The sequence below is a fragment of the Trichechus manatus genome, unplaced genomic scaffold, assembly GCF_000243295.1.
Source record: "Trichechus manatus latirostris isolate Lorelei unplaced genomic scaffold, TriManLat1.0 scaffold00071, whole genome shotgun sequence".
In the NCBI taxonomy this organism is placed as follows: domain Eukaryota; kingdom Metazoa; phylum Chordata; class Mammalia; order Sirenia; family Trichechidae; genus Trichechus; species Trichechus manatus.
The window spans coordinates 4,661,615-4,677,313 of NW_004444007.1; the positions used below are offsets into that span (position 1 = coordinate 4,661,615).

The following is a 15,699-nucleotide window of genomic DNA, read 5'->3' on the forward strand; positions in this document are numbered from 1 at the left end:
TTATTTTTGTGTTTGTGTGGTGTTGACAGTTTCTTTGTTCCACTTAATATTCTGTGCTGAGTCGTTTTTAATGAGAAACTAATTTGCTCTGTAAACTTTCATCTAAAATACAATTTTAAAAAAAGGAGAAAAAAAAAGGTGGGGTGGGGAAGAATGCAGAACAGAATTTCAAACTCTCACAGGCTCTAGACTTTCTAGAATTTCATCTACCCATGGAGGGTGGATGAACCCCTGAAACTATTGCCCTGAAATAGTCTTTAAACCTTAAACCAAAAATAGGCCCTTAGGTCATCTTAAAACCAAATAATCGTTTATTTTAACTAGTAAAAAAGATATGCCATGAACATTATGCTCTTTTTAGAACTACATGGGATCAAATTGACAGCAGCAACTCAAAAGATTAGATAGGAACCTTAGGGGGCAGGGAGTTCAGGTTAATGACGGAGAAACAACTCAGAAAAGAGGGTGACAATGGCTGCACAACTTGAAGAATGTGATCAATGTCACTAAACTGCACTTGTTGAAGCTGAATAGGTGTACGTTTTGCTGTGTTATCAACAACAAGAACAAAAAGTTTGGAAAAAAATTAAGAAAAAGTCAGTTGCATATAAGCTATGAATGCTGTTATTATTATACATCCAACTCACAGTGACCCTGAGCACAATGGAATGATCAGACCATTGTGATCCACAGGGTTTTCACTGACTACTTTTGAAAAGTAGATTGCGAGGCCTTTCTTTCTAGTCTGTCTTAGTCTGAAAGTTCTGCTGAAACCTGTTCATCATTATAACAACATACAGGCCTCCATTGACAGATAGGTGGTAGCTCTGCATGCAGTGCGTTGGCTGGGAATCGAACTCATGTCTCCCACTTGAAAGGCAACAATTCTGCCAATGAACCACCCCTCTGTTGCCTTCGAGTTGATTCCGACTCATAGCTGCCCTGTAGGACAGAGTAGAACTGGTCCATAGGGTTTCCAAGGAGCAGCTGGTAGATTCCAACTGCTGACCTTTTGGTTAGCAGCCGTAGCTCGCTGTAGCTCTTAAACACTGCACCACCAGAGCTCCACTGAACCTCCACTGCCTCTCGAACTATGAACAGGAGTAATAAATAGTGGGACATGAACCAGATAGTCAACAACTATACTTTTATAAAGATTTTAAGTGAAGAAATGTTTCACATTATACTTGTAGAGTAAGAGGCATCAGAGATAATCTAGTCTATGAGTATCACACTCAAATGCTGTCAGAGGCCAGGCCGGTAATACAGACATGGGAGTCTATGGCAACCGGGGAGGGTATAGCTCTACTGAACGTATCAAATAACCGCAGGCTTCTGGATCTAAGCTTACAGTTTCCTTGCCATGAGATGAAATTGAAATTTAGAGAGATTAGGTTTAGGTAACTCTTAGAGGCTACATAGCAAGCATGTTAATCAAAGGCAATGCAGAAAACAGAAGCCACTCCAGGTATTTTAAGCAGAAAGGGATTTTATGCAGGGAATTAACTGTTCCCGAGACTGGTGAAAGAGCTAGAAGTGCAGGGTCTAGGCTGGGCCTCCGGGAATAACTCCTGGAACGATAGTAACTGAACTACTAAGAAGTGTCCTACGATTGCCACAATCAAAGGTCACAACAGGGACACAGAGTTCAAGAACACCACTGTAGCTGTGATCCAGAGGAGCTGGGATCTGGAAGATACCTGGACAGTGAACACAGAATGTGCTCACCACCTCCCTTAACAGCCATCCAGCTGGTGCTCCAACACTGCAATGCTGAGGCTGGCCGTCACCACTGCTGTAAGGGCCTCCTAACAGCCACAGTGCCGGAGACTGGACGCTGGCATCTCCTCGACCTTCCTTGCCTGCAGAAAACAGCCACAAACAGCAAGAAGGTGGCCTCTACCTCACCCCATCTTCAAAATCTCATGCAATGCAGCTACTAGCCAGACCCTAATTTTGCATCCAGAACTCTAGCTGAAAGGGAGTCTGGGAAATGTTTGTTGCTTTCTACCTTCTGCTGGAGAAGAAGGCACAATAGAAGCAGGTGTCAACTAATACGAGTGCGAAACTTCCACATCCAGCACGGCAACTTAGGTGCAGGGCCCTGGACTTAGACCTAGGGCATCGACTCATTTCCGCTTATTCTGTAATGTCTTCTGTAGAAGATCAGGAATCCCTGGGATGGTGCAAGTCTTTAAGCTCTTTGAGTACTAACCGAAAAGTTGGCAGTTTAAACCCACCCAGAGGTGTTATCAGGGAAAGGCCTGGCGATTTGCTTCCAAAAGGTCACAGCCATGAAAACTTTATGGAATATTTCTACTCTGTACACATGGGGTTGCCATGAATCTAGGTTGACTCTACGGCAACTGGTCTGGTGGTATTTTCTTTTTTCCATAGAAATCCTGCAAAAATGGTAAAAATATAGTCAACTGAGCCAAAATTCTGAAGACCTTAATATAAGCTAGAAAAAGATATAATGTGAATTACTCACTTTACATCATTAGTGTAGCATGAATCACCCAGTACCTTATCACCTGTTTAGGTATATTCTGATGCATTGGATTTTGAGCTACTCAACGGTAGAAACTGTATTTAATTCATATTTGTATCTCTTGTCCTCATAAGCGCTCGGCACGGAGAAGACACACAAGTATTTGCTGAACTGAAATGTTTCATTCCTGACCTTCTGAGAAAGCGTAAACCAGAATGTCATGAAAGTACAGTGTAGCCCCAATAACTGTCAGGCGGAGACCCCATTACAGAGAAGGGGTGGGGAGAAGGGGTTTTAGTCTTTCACTGAGAACAGAGGCTCACCTGGTTAAGGTATCCGCCCTGCCAAAAGCTGGTGCTGTCGATTTCTTGATGGGGGCTAAAGGAAAGGGCTGCTTCCTGCTATTAATTTTTTAGGGCAACAAATCACAGCAGAGGTGAGGGTGAGAGAAGAGTGAGATTAGCAAGCTGATGCCAGGTAAGTAAAGAAGCCGTGGCCTGAAACTGCGCTTGGAGCAGGTGGTTACATTCTCCAGTCAGTAGGAGCTGATGGGCGTTCATCTAGTGCACAAAGCCACACTTTCGGCTGATTTGAAACCTTAAATAAAAATCAGGAAGAAACACTCAACCCCTAGCAGTGCTAACAACAACAACAAAGACACCTGAAAGCCATAAGCGTAGATAGGGGAGTATCAGAGGGGGGCACGTGGCCTCTGGCAGAAGTCCAAGGGGGCGCTGGATGAGCTGCGGAATGAATTCCCAGGCACCACAAGTATGAAAGGCGCCTGACTGTGGCAGCCAGACAAGAGGGGGGAAGGCGTTTCTGCTGACTCCTCGCTGCTGTTGAGGTAGCCCAACCCTTCTAAGAGACACCTGCTCTGGCTTATCTTCTTACACCCAGCAGAATAAACTGCACTTTCTTCTGAAATTGTCCTTGAGGAGATAACACAGAACAGGCCACAGATGACCTCAACTCGCCTCTGGGTGGAGACTTAACATCCTAATGAAAGAAAATCAACCTCTTCCTCCATCCTGGGGCATCGAACCCTTGTCTAAAGAAAATGCTCACACATCCCCAAGCTCTGAGCTCCTGTGTGAAGGTCAATCCTGAATATTCATGATGAATTTGCGTTTCCTTGTTTCCTCTCTATAAAAGCCCACCTCCCCCCTCTGCCTGGGAGCAGTTTTGGAGGCAGCAGCCCCGATTGCTCCTTTCCTTGTACAATGAAATAAATTCACCTTCCTCATCTCCCACCTAGGCCTCTTGTTTCTTGGCTGTAACAAGTCACACTGAGTAAAACCTGAGGTTCTCACCGGGCAACATTTCTGGCAAGCAGGGCAGGAGTTATCGCTTGGTTCCAGAAACCAGCCATGTTGGTGAACCCCACTTAAGAACACCCAGTGGCCAGTTATACCAGAAAAACCTAAGTCAGACTGAGAAGGGAGTGGAGGCAAGTCCTCCTCCTGAGCCTCTAGTCATAATGAAAGTGGAAGAAGAACCTGTAAAGTTTATGGTAAATACCGGAGCGACCCACTCACCTCTGAACCACCCATCCCCCCAAATAGCAAGCTACTCCGATAAGGCCGACAGTGTCTGTTGTGTGAGTATCAGAAAAAAAGAGCACCCTCCCCTCCTACAATCTCTAAATTGCTTTATACAAGAAAAATCTTTAACACACTCCTCCCTTTACGAAAAATAGGTGGCAGTTACAAATGGTCCTCACTACTGGGCTGCCAACTAACTATGGGGAAGAAGAACACTACAGTTGGCCCAGATACCAGAGATACAGTAGTGCCATAGGTGTGGGCCAACAGAATACCAAGGAAAGCAAAAAATGTCCCTCCTGTTGTCATTGAATTGTTACCTGATATAGTGCCCCGAAGGCTTAAGCAGTATCCCATCCAAGCTGAAGCCCGATAGGCACTGGGCGAAATCATCCCCAGACACCTGAAACATGGACTGTTCAGAGTGTGTCAGTCACAGTTCAACACCCTCATCGTGCCAGTGAAGAAGAAAAACAGAGAATACCGATTCATTCAAGATCTGCGAGCTGTCAACCAGGTAACCGTCACAGTCCACCCTGTCGTCCCCAACCCAAATACTCTGCTATGGACCTTGTTGCCACCTTTTCCAGGTTCACTGCGCTAGACCTGAAAGATGCTTCTTTTGTATCCAAGTGGAGGAAAAAAGTCAAGAAATCTTTGCCTTTGAGAGGGAGGAGCCAGGAACAGGACAAACACAGCAGCTGTGTTAGCAAGTCCTCCCACAGGACTTTAAAAACAGTCCTACTCTTTTTGGATCAGCTTTGGCCCAAGAACTGAGATAACTGACCGTAACCAAGGATGTCCTCCTCCAATATGTGGACGACCTACTCATTGCCAGTCGCAGCCTTGACCCGTTCACTGATGGAAACAGTTACACGGAACAAGGAAAAAGAAAAGCAGGATATGCGGTAGTCACTTTAGAGGCGGTTCTAGAGGTTAGCACATTTCCCCCAGATACCTTCACCCAGAAGGCCAAGTTCTTTGCAATGCTGCAGGCCCTTAGAATCGCCAAAGGTAAGCGAGCAACTATTTATACTAATTCCAAGTACATATTTGAGGTATTGCATGCATACAAGGCAATTTGGAAGGAAAGAGGGCTCCTAACGGCAGGAGGTAAGGAGATTAAATATTCTCAAGAGATCTTACAACTCTCACAAGAGTTTTCTTACCCACCCAAGTAGCAGTACTACACTGCAAAGAGCATCAGAAAGGGGACACCATGGTGGCCAACAGTAATTATAAAACAGATGCAGCAGCAAAGAAAGCTGCAATCCAACAGAAACCTGTCACAGTAGCCCCACTAATTCCCCATTTAGAGTTACCGTCACCTGGCCTCCACCTGGACTATTCCCAACAAGATAAAGACATTGCCAAGACCTGGGAAGGGCCACTCTAAACAAAGATAGATGGGTGTACACCCCCCCTGGAAGAATTTCATTCCACCAAAACTCATGCACCCTGCCCTATAGAGAGCCCACCAGTCCACCCATTGTGGACCAATGGATTATATGACTGGGGTAAGAGACATTTAATTGGACCAAAGGTCTACATCACTATTTTGGCAGTGGTAAAGAGCTGCTCCACCTGTGCAAAAAAAAAAAAAAAAAAATCCCAAGAACACTGCTGAAGTGCTTCCAGGGGTTCAGAGAACTGGGGCAATGCCTTGAGAAAACTGGGGTGGATTTTACTGAGATGCTTCGAGCACCCGAGGATTAAAAATACCTATTAGTTTTTATCAACACCTTTACTAACTGGGTTGAAGCTTTTCCTTGCATTATTGAAAAGGCCACTGAAGTTGTGAAACACCTCCTGAACGAAATCATTCCTCATTTCAGGCTACCTGTCTCCACTGGCAGCAACAACAAGTCCCTTTTTGTGACCTTGGTGGTGCAATCGGTGGCACCCACCCTGGACATTAATCGGAAGTTACACACAGCCTGGAGACCCCAGTACAGTGGCAAAGTAGAGCAGGCTAAGCAGACTCTAAAGAGACACCTAGCAAAGCTGTGCCAAGAGACCAAGCTGGTATAGACCTTTCTTACTCTAAATACTGTAATCAAAATGTCAACTTTTCATAAGCAGAGACACAATCTGAGCATTATCAGGAAATCTAAATATTTTCACCAGACAAGAAAAAAAATGTCCACTTAAAACACTAAAATCCTCTTTTTTTTGGCTACTTTGAAAAACTTGTAAACCAGCTTCAAACCAGGGCTTCTAACCGGTTCAGCCCAGCTCAGTCATGGCCCACGAGGAGACACAAGAAAGGTCTCGAATTTTTAAAACTGTGGGTGAACTGGAATGCTAACTAGAATGGGAAAAGTTACGGGTTGAAGTCCTGCTTCAAACTTGTTAAAAACCCACTTTTGTCCTGAACTAACTGCTCAGATGAATTCTGAAATAGACAACGTGAAGAAAAACAACAAAAAATCCCCAACCAATCCCGTTGCCTTGATTCCAACTCATAGCGACCCTATAGGACAGAGTGGAACTGCCCCACAGGGTTTTCACCCAGCAGCTGGTAGATTCGAACTGTCAGGCTTTTGGTTAACTCTCAACCACTGCGCATGGCTCGTGAAGAACAAAGCAACATCTAAAAATTAACCCTTCTCTCTCCCCAGCTAAACGTTTCATTTAAAAAGTATCAATCTTACTTCAGAGCAGTGAGTGGAAGACGTCCTGCAGATTCCTGCACAAGCAACAAACTTGAGACCTTTGTGCAGCAGCAACTTGGGTGCTTAATAGTGCATGCTGGGATTGTAGTTCAAGTGCCTTCATACTTGTTCCATTTCCTTCAGTTTTTTTAAAAGGAACCATATGATTCCTGTACTTTGCCTGCGTTCTGCCATCTAGTGGAGCTCAGGTAGAACTGCTAACTCTAAGTAGAAGGTAAGACATGGAACCGAACCACATCAAGTCAGTTGTGGTAGAGTCGATTCCAAGTCATGGCGACCCCATGTGTGTCAAAGTAGAACTCTGCTTCATAGGGTTTTCCCTGGCTGATTTTATAGAAGTAGATCGCCAGGCCTTTCTTCGGGGCACCTGTGGGTGGACTCAAACCTCTGCTAGTCACATTAACTGTTTGCACCAATCAATGAGGTGATAACTTGCGATACACAGACATTGGACTTTAACCCTCTTTTTGGTTCCTTCAGTACCCAGCGACCATGGCCTCTGATGCTGAGGCTGCAGGGGTGAAACCCTTTCCCTCACTGCCATCACCACCCTCCTCCCCACCGCCCCTGCACACACTGTTACTGTATTGTTTGTGTCCTTAAAACTCGGGACTGCTTCTCTCTGTCTCTCCTGGAAGATTTTGGGGAGGTTTGCACTATTAATAGTGTATGGCTTTCCCTTGTGCTTTTAAAAGATTTCAGGGCTAGCCTCAGAAAGCCACTGAACAAAATCAAATTGTGTTCAATACCCCCATTTTACAGATGAGGAAGCTGATCTGATGGTTCAGAACTCAAAGAACCAGTAAAGGGCAGAGGCAGAAGGAAACTCAGCCCTCCTGACTCTTGTTATGTGAACACTCCACCCCACAGTGCTGCTGCTTCTCTTTTAAAGTTAGGGCACACAGTAAGTAACATTTCAACAGGCACACTCAGTAATGTTTAAGGAGAGGATTGAGGAACCGTGACCTGGGAAACTTAGATATTTGACCAATGCCTGCTTGGACTGTAGATCACAGAGAAGAGGAATGACTGCTGATGAGGCCACGGGTGGTAACGGGTCAAATGATGATCAAATGAGGCTGTCTTCAAGGAACCAGCTTCGCTCTATTGCCCTCTTCTGCCCTTAATACATGCCCTCTGACCTCATACCACCGCACAAGATGGCTGCTATGTCTCCAGCCATCATATCTACATTCCAGGGTAAAAGAAGGGGAGGAGCAAAACCCTTTAGAGAAGTCTTGCCTTTCTACTCAAGAAGGAAGTCCTCCTCTGAAATTCCAGCCTAAATTCCTTTGGCCAGATCTGTGTTACTTGGCCACTGCTTGCAGCCAAGGAGGCTAGGAATTTGACAGTTTTTGCTTTCCAGCCTTTATGAAGTGAAAGGTGGGGGAAAGTGAGTTGGATGGGTGCTGAGTGAAACCACTTAGAGTATGTGCACAAACAACCTAGACAATCACTCCGCTCACTTACCTGCCTGATGAAGTACAAGTTGCTACCCTAGCCTAGAGGGCTCATATAATCTCAGTTCTTTCTTTTTGATCTTCAGCAAAAGTTAGTTTTGCTTTTTTTTTTTTTTTTGACTGTTACTCAATATGCGCTTTCCTATCAAGCCTTCACACTTTTGTTCAAGCTTTGCATGCTAAAGTGCTATACTAACTCCTATAAGCAACGGGCACTGAGGGATTTACGGAAAGAGAGGGACATGAACAGACACGGGTTTTCCAAAGACAGCCCTGGAGACGGAGTGACCAGGCAGGAGTAGCGAGTTCAGTTAGGAGGTTGTTGCAGGGGCTGGTGAGGGCTTGCAGTGACATAGTGGGGATGGAGAGAAGAGGTGGATGAGAGGGTTGTTAAACAGATAAGAGACAGGGCGTGGACACCGATGGGGCTAAGTTCAAAGAGATTATATGGTTTGCCTAGTGTTTCACAGCTATGAGACAGTAGACCTGAATTCAAACCGAGGCCTCCTGATTACAGGTCCAAGAGAAGACCACGTGCCTCCTGGGTTCCTCTCCGGGTACTGGCATTCCCAGCAGGCCTCTCTAAATCACCACTGCGGCGGCCATGAGCCTGTGTCTCACAGACCTGCAACTACAGGAGGCCTAAATGGCCAACGGGCTCAAACACAGCGATGACTGTGAGGATGGCGCAGGACCGAGAAGTGTTTCCTTCTGTTGTACTCCGGGTCGTTATGCATTGGAACCAACTCGACGGCATCTAACAACAACAACAATTGGCCAAGGGCCCAGCTTCCCATGGGCTGTTCCCAGCCAGTACCTGAGTGCTGCACGGATACTAAGGAGCCCCATTCCTAGGAGTCAGGGCTCCTCTCTGGTGGCTGACCTCCTCTTGCTGAACCTTCCTTAGACTACACAGCGCTCTAGGATGCTTCCACCCAACCTGGCTTCCCTGTCTCCCTCCCTTGGGGTCAGACTTGTAGCTTGACCTGTGGGCTCGCCCAGACTTTCCCAGTCCCCTCCTCAGTTTCTATCACAGACATTTCCCTTAATAAAAAGTATGCATGTTTAATTCCGTCTTGGAGGACCAGGTAAAGCAGCTACCTTATAAGAACTGGTTCCAGAGATCAGTTTACAGCTTACTGAGGCTCTACAATTTTGTCTGCATTTGTTACACAATGGAGAAGCCGGGATTTTGCAGTGCCTGGCCTACTCTGATTCAATTAACTTTTACTTTTTTTTTTCCTTACATGAGTGATAAATTTTCACTCTAAACATGGAAAGAGCTAAGAGATATATACAATATATACTTTAGACAGTAAACCCCACTGCCGTGGAGTTGATTCTAACTCATAGCGACCCTACAGGGCAGAGTAGAACTGCCCTATAGGGTTTCCAAGGCTGTAATCTTTATGGGAACAGACTGCCACGTCTTCCTCCCACAGAGCAGCTGGTGGGTTCCAACTGCCCACCTTTTGGTTGGCAGCAGAGCGTTTTAACCACTGCGCCACCAGGGCTCCTTTCGATGGTAAAAGACTCCCCGAATCTTTACCCTTCGCTGACCCTGGGCATGGTGTAATTTAAAAAGCTGTTCTTCTACGCCATGGCCCTCAGTGTCTTTTGGTGCAATGGCACCGTGAACACTCATGGCCAAGCATTTTCCTAGGAAACCTCTGACATCCCGAGAAGCATTTACTGAACAGCTGCTGAAGCACAGAGCAGCCAGCTTCTCAGCTCACTCTGAAAACCTCTCCCTGGCCGGCCTCCTCATCTTTCTGCAAGCAGATTTTGGGGCCAAAGCCTTCATGTTAGATAAAATGCCCTCTCAAACGAAAAAGCATTTCTTTGGGAAAATGAGTGCAAAATCCAATGTGGAAACTGCACGTGTTGGCCTTCTTACTCTCAATATTGTAATCAAAATGTCAACTTTTCATAAGCAGAAACACAATTTGAGCATTATCAGGAAATCTAAATATTCTCACCAGATAAGAAAAAAAAAGTCCACTTAAAACACTACAATCCTCTTTTTTTGGCTACTTTGAAAAACTTGTAAACCAGCTTCAAACCAGGGCTTCTAACCGGTTCAGCCCAGCTCAGTCATGGCCCACGAGGAGACACAAGAAAGGTCTCGAATTTTTAAAACTGTGGGTGAACTGGAATGCTAACTAGAACGGGAAAAGTTACGGGTTGAAGTCCTGCTTCAAACTTGTTAAAAACCCACTTTTGTCCTGAACTAACTGCTCAGATGAATTCTGAAATAGACAACGTGAAGAAAAACAACAAAAAAATCCCCAACCAATCCCGTTGCCTTGATTCCAACTCATAGCGACCCTATAGGATAGAGTGGAACTGCCCCACATGGTTTTCACCCAGCAGCTGGTAGATTCGAACTGTCAACCTTTTGGTTAGCTCTCAACCACTGCGCATGGCTCCTGAAGAACAAAGCAACATCTAAAAATTAACCCTTCTCTCTCCCCAGCGAAAAGTTGCGTTTAAAAAGTATCAATCTTACTTCAGAGCAGTGAGTGGAAGACGTCCTGCAGATTTCTGCACGAGCAACGAACTTGAGACGTGTGCGCAGAAGCAACTCGGGTGCTTAATAATGCATGCTGGGATTGTAGTTCAAGTGCTTTCATACTTGTTCTATTTCCTTCAGTTTTTTTAAAAGGAACCATATGATTCCTGTACTTTATGCGTGCGTTCTGCCGTCTAGTGGAGCTCAGGTAGAACTGCTAACTCTAAGTAGAAGGTAAGACGTGGAACAGAACCACATCAAGCCAGTTGTGGTAGAGTCGATTCCAAGTCATGGCGACACCATGTGTCAAAGTAGAACTCTGCTTCATAGGGTTTTCCCTGCCTGATTTTATAGAAGTAGATTGCCAGGCTTTTCTTCGGGGCACCTCTGGGTGGACTCAAACCTCTGCTAGGCACATTAACTGTTTGCACCACCGAAACCAAAACCTTCTGCGGTCGGGTCGATTGTGAAAAAACCAGAGACGTTCCCTCTGAGTCCATTCTGACTCATAGCGACCCTATATGACAGAAAAACTGCCCCACTGGGTTTCTAAGGAGCAGCGGGTGGATTTGAACTGCCGACCTTTTGGTTAGCAGCCGTAGCTCTTAACCACCAGACTCCATGATTGTTTGTACCTATGCACCAGGCTATATGCTGCTGTTTCGGGGTTGTTGTTGTTGGGTGCCTTGGATTCCGCCTCACAGCTACCCATGTGACAGAGTAGAACTGCCCCATAGGGCTGTTGGAACCCACCAGCAACTCTGCAGGAGAAAGATATGGCACTTTGCTTCTGTAAAGATTACAGCCTTGGAAACCCTATGGGCCAGTTCTACCCTGACCTATCGGGTCTATGAGTCGGAATCGACTGGACAGCAGTGGGTTTGGTTTTTGGAATCTTTATGGAGGCAGATCACCAGGTCTTTCTCCTGTGGAGCTGCTGGGTGGATTCCAACCACCGCCCTTTAGGTTAGCAGCCTGAGTGCTTAGCCCATTGTGTCAGCAGGGCTCTGGGGATAGTCAAATGTAAATGAGCCAGAAGCTGCACGTGGACGATAGCGGGGCAACAAAATGGAAGGAACCCAGGACATTGAAGTTTCTGAGCCTTCCTGGCCCTCGACCTAGATTTTTTTTTTCTGATCAGTGTCACAATCGTTAGTCCCAGACAGAATGAGAGGAAAATATGGAACAGATCTCAAATCCTGTTTATAATAGTGGTCTCACACAGTATTCGTCCTTCTGTGATTGACTTATTTCAGTCAGCATACTGCTCTCCAGATTCATCCACATTGTGAAATGCTTCACAGATTCATCTTTGTTCTTTATCATTGCGTAGTATACTTTGTGTTTATATACCATAGTTTGTTTATCCATTTATCTGTTGGTGGACTCCTAGGTTGTTTCCATCTTTTTGCTATTGTGAATAATGAATGCTGCAATTAACATGGGTGTGCATATGGCTATTCCTGTGAGGCTCTTCTTTCTCTAGGTTGTATTCCTAGGTGTGGGATTGGGCTGGATCGTCTGGTATTTCTATTTCTAGCCTTTTAAAGAAGCACCATATCATTTTCCAAAATATTTGTACCATTGTGCATTCCCATCAGCAGTGCATAAGAGTTCCAATCTCCCCGCCACCTCTCCAACATTTATTTTCTTTTTTTTTAAATTTGTGCCAGTAATGTTGGGATGAGATGGTATCTCGTTGTAGTTTTGATTTGCATTTCTCTCATGGCTAGTGATTGCGAGCATATCCTCACGTGTCTGTTAGCCACCTGAATGTCTTCTTTGATGAGGTGTCTGTTCATATTCTTTCCCCAGTTTTTAACGGATTATTTGTCTTTTTGTGGTAGCGGTGTTGGATTTTCCTATAGATTTTAGAGATTAGACTTTCATCTGATACATCGTAGCTAATTTTTCCCCCAGTCTGTATACTCTTTTTACTCTTTTGGTGAAGTCTTTGGATGAGCGTACATGTTTAATTTTTAGAAGATCCCAGTTATCCAGCTTACCTTCTGGTGTTTGTGTTTTCTTAGTCATGTTTTTATCCTGTTTATGCCATATATTAGATGTCGACCCTGTTTTTTCTTCCATGATCTTTATAGTTTTTGTGTTATATTTAGGTCATTGATCCATTTTGAATTAGTTTTTGTGTCTAGTGTGAGGTATGGGTCCTGTTTCACTTTTTACTGATGGACATCCGGTTTTGCCAGCACTATTTGTTAAAAAGACTATCTTTTCTCCATTTAATGGACTTTGGGCCTTTGTCGAAGATCAGGTGACCATAGGTGGATGGATTTACATCTGGGTTCTCGATTCTGTTCCATTGGTCAGTGTGTCTGTCGTTGTACCAGTGCCAGGCTGTTTTGACTACCGTAGCTGTATAGCAGGTTCTGAGGTCAGGGAGTCCTCCTACTTGATTCTTTGTCTTCAGTAGTGCTTTATTTATCTGGGGCCTCTTTCCTCTCCAATGATTAGTTTTTCCCTCTCTTTAAAGAATGCTGTTGGTATTTGGATTTGAATTGCATTGTAGTTGTAGATTGCTTTGGGTAGAACTGACATTTTCACAATGTTGAGTCTACCTATCCACGAGCATGGTATGTTTTTCCATGTATGTAGGTCTCTTTTGGTTTCTTGCCGTAGTGTTTTGTAGTTTTCTTTGTATAGGTCTTTTATATCCCTGGTTAGATTTATTCGTAAGTATTTTATTTTGGGGGGGGGGCTATTATAAATGGTATAGTTTTTTTGATTTCCTCTTCATAGTTCTCTTTATTGGTGTATAGAAACCCAACTGAGTTTTGTATATTTAGCTTGTATCTTGCTACTCTGCTGGATCTGTTAGTTCCAGTAGTTTTCTTGTGGAGTCTTTAGGGTTTTCTATGTATAGTATCGTATCATCTGCAAATAGGGATGGTTTTACTTCTTCGTTACCAATTTGGATGCCCTTTACTTCTTTTTCTTGCCTTATTGCTCTAGCTCGGACTTCCAGCACAGGGTTAAATAGGAGTGTTGTCCTAGGTTATTTTGAGTGAGGAAAAGAAAATTTTATCGTGTTTAAGGTACAGTTATTATTGTTACTGTCACACTCAGTCTGATCTAACCCTAATACACATTTAGTGGCAGAATGCAGGCATGCTGACTACAAGGCGGGGGGGTGGGGTAGGGGTCGGGGGATGTGGAGCTTGAACCAAAAGTATGGAGGCATGAAAGGGAAGAGGTCCTTGGGTAACAGGTCAAGTCTTACTGAAGAGAATGGAGACAAGCTCTAAAAGAAAACTCTTGAGTTTTGCTGAAGAGACCAGAGGTAAGATCAAAAAGGAAGAACTAGATTATATGAGCCCTCTAGGCTAGGTTAGCAACCTGTAGGTCATTAGACAGGGAATGGAGCAGAGTGATTGTAGCTTTCGTGTGCACATACTCTGTAAGTGGGTTTGCTCAACACCCATTCAAATCACTTTCCCTGTGCCTTTCACTTCATAAAGGCTGGAGAGCAAAAACTCTCAAAGTCCTAGCTTCCTCGGCTGCAAGCGGTGGCTAAGTAGCACAATCTGGACAATGGAATGTATGTAGGCTGGAATTCCTGAGGAAGGCTTCCTTCCTGAGTAGAAAGACAAGGCTTCTCTAGAAGTCTTATGGCTTTTGCTCCTCCCCTTCTTTTTGCCTGGAATGCGGATATGATGCCTGGTGACATTGCAGCCACTTTGTGCCTTGGAATGAGGTCAGAAAGCACACACTAAAGACAGAGCAGGGCAACAGAAGGAACATTATTCCTTGAGGACATCCTTGAGGCACCAGCCCTGGACTAACTTCCCTGGACTTGTGTAAGATAAAGTCCTTTTTACGACCACCATTTTTCAAGTTTTCTGTTACTTGGAGCTAAGCATATTCCTAACAGTTACAGTGAACAGTCAGAAAGACTTGGATGAATTCCAGATCTTTCTCTCACTAGCTAAGGGAATAAGTCACTTAACTCTTCAAGCTTGGCTTTCTCATCTGTAAAATGAAGGTAACCATAGCACCTACCTCAGGGGTGTTGTGAGGAGGAAAGATTCGGCATGTGAAACCATCATACAATGTTTGACATGAATGCACTCAATAAATGTCGGTGATTATTTTTATGGAAGTCATGAGAGGAATGTACTAATATGTAATTAAAAAATATTTTATTCTGTTTTGAACCTTGAGCTTAGTTTCTGCATATGTCCAAGTGAAGTTTTTGGTAAAATTGTGCCTTGGTGCCCCCTTGTAGATTAATGTTGGGTCTAATGATCTGTAAGGAGCCCTGGGGGCACAGAGGTTAAAGCACTCGGCTGCTAACTGAAAGGTCAGCAGTTGGAACCCACCAGCCGCTCAGTGGGAGAAAGATGTGGCAGTCTGCTTCCATGAAGATTTACAGCCTTGGAAACCCTATGGGGCAGTTCTACTACAAGGCCGCTATGAGTCAGAATTGACTTGACAGCAGTGGGTTTGGTTTTGGTTTGGTAATGATCTGTACTATCAACCTTGCTTTAATAACAATGCTCTTCCTTTGAATTTTGAAGATTTCAGAATAGACTTTTTATGAATATAGGTGTTCTCTAATCAAGACTAACTCCAGTACTCCTTTCTTCCTCAATGCAGCGTTCTGCAGCCTCCCACGCTGACTCCAACAATAATGCTTACTGGAAAACCACCCAAGTCACATGGTATTGTGGATATTTGCTTGCCCATCTGTATAGGCACCAGACTACATTCTTCAAGCTAGGCATCTATTGTCTTTCCCTCTGCAAGTTCCAAGAAGGCAGTGCCTTATAGCATGTAGACCAGTGACCAGCATGCAGTAGATGCTCATTAAATATTTGCTGAGCAGCAGGCTCTCAATAACATGTTTCCTATGAGCAATAATACCACAGTTTGTCTTCTCTAGTCCTGAATTTACTTATTTTTATTTTATTTTATTATACTTCAGGTGAAGGCTTACAGAACAAATAGTTTCTCATGAAACAGTAGTACACTTGTTGTTTTATAACATTGGTTGACAATC

The 15,699-nt window shown here is 44.4% G+C and overlaps 1 protein-coding gene and 1 pseudogene across 1 annotated transcript in view; both read right to left on the reverse strand.

Moving 5' to 3' along the window:
• The window catches only part of LOC101353411 (protein NDRG3-like), a 14,936-nt pseudogene extending 11,073 nt beyond the window's left edge, over positions 1-3,863 (reverse strand).
• The window catches only part of LOC101360768 (sodium/hydrogen exchanger 9B2-like), a 162,013-nt gene extending 155,275 nt beyond the window's left edge, over positions 1-6,738 (reverse strand). The window contains exon 1 of the mRNA XM_023734745.1: positions 6,690-6,738. The gene's annotated coding sequence lies outside the window, so the exon portion shown is untranslated. The remainder of the gene's footprint in view (positions 1-6,689) is intronic.
• Between the last annotated feature and the right edge of the window lie 8,961 nt (positions 6,739-15,699).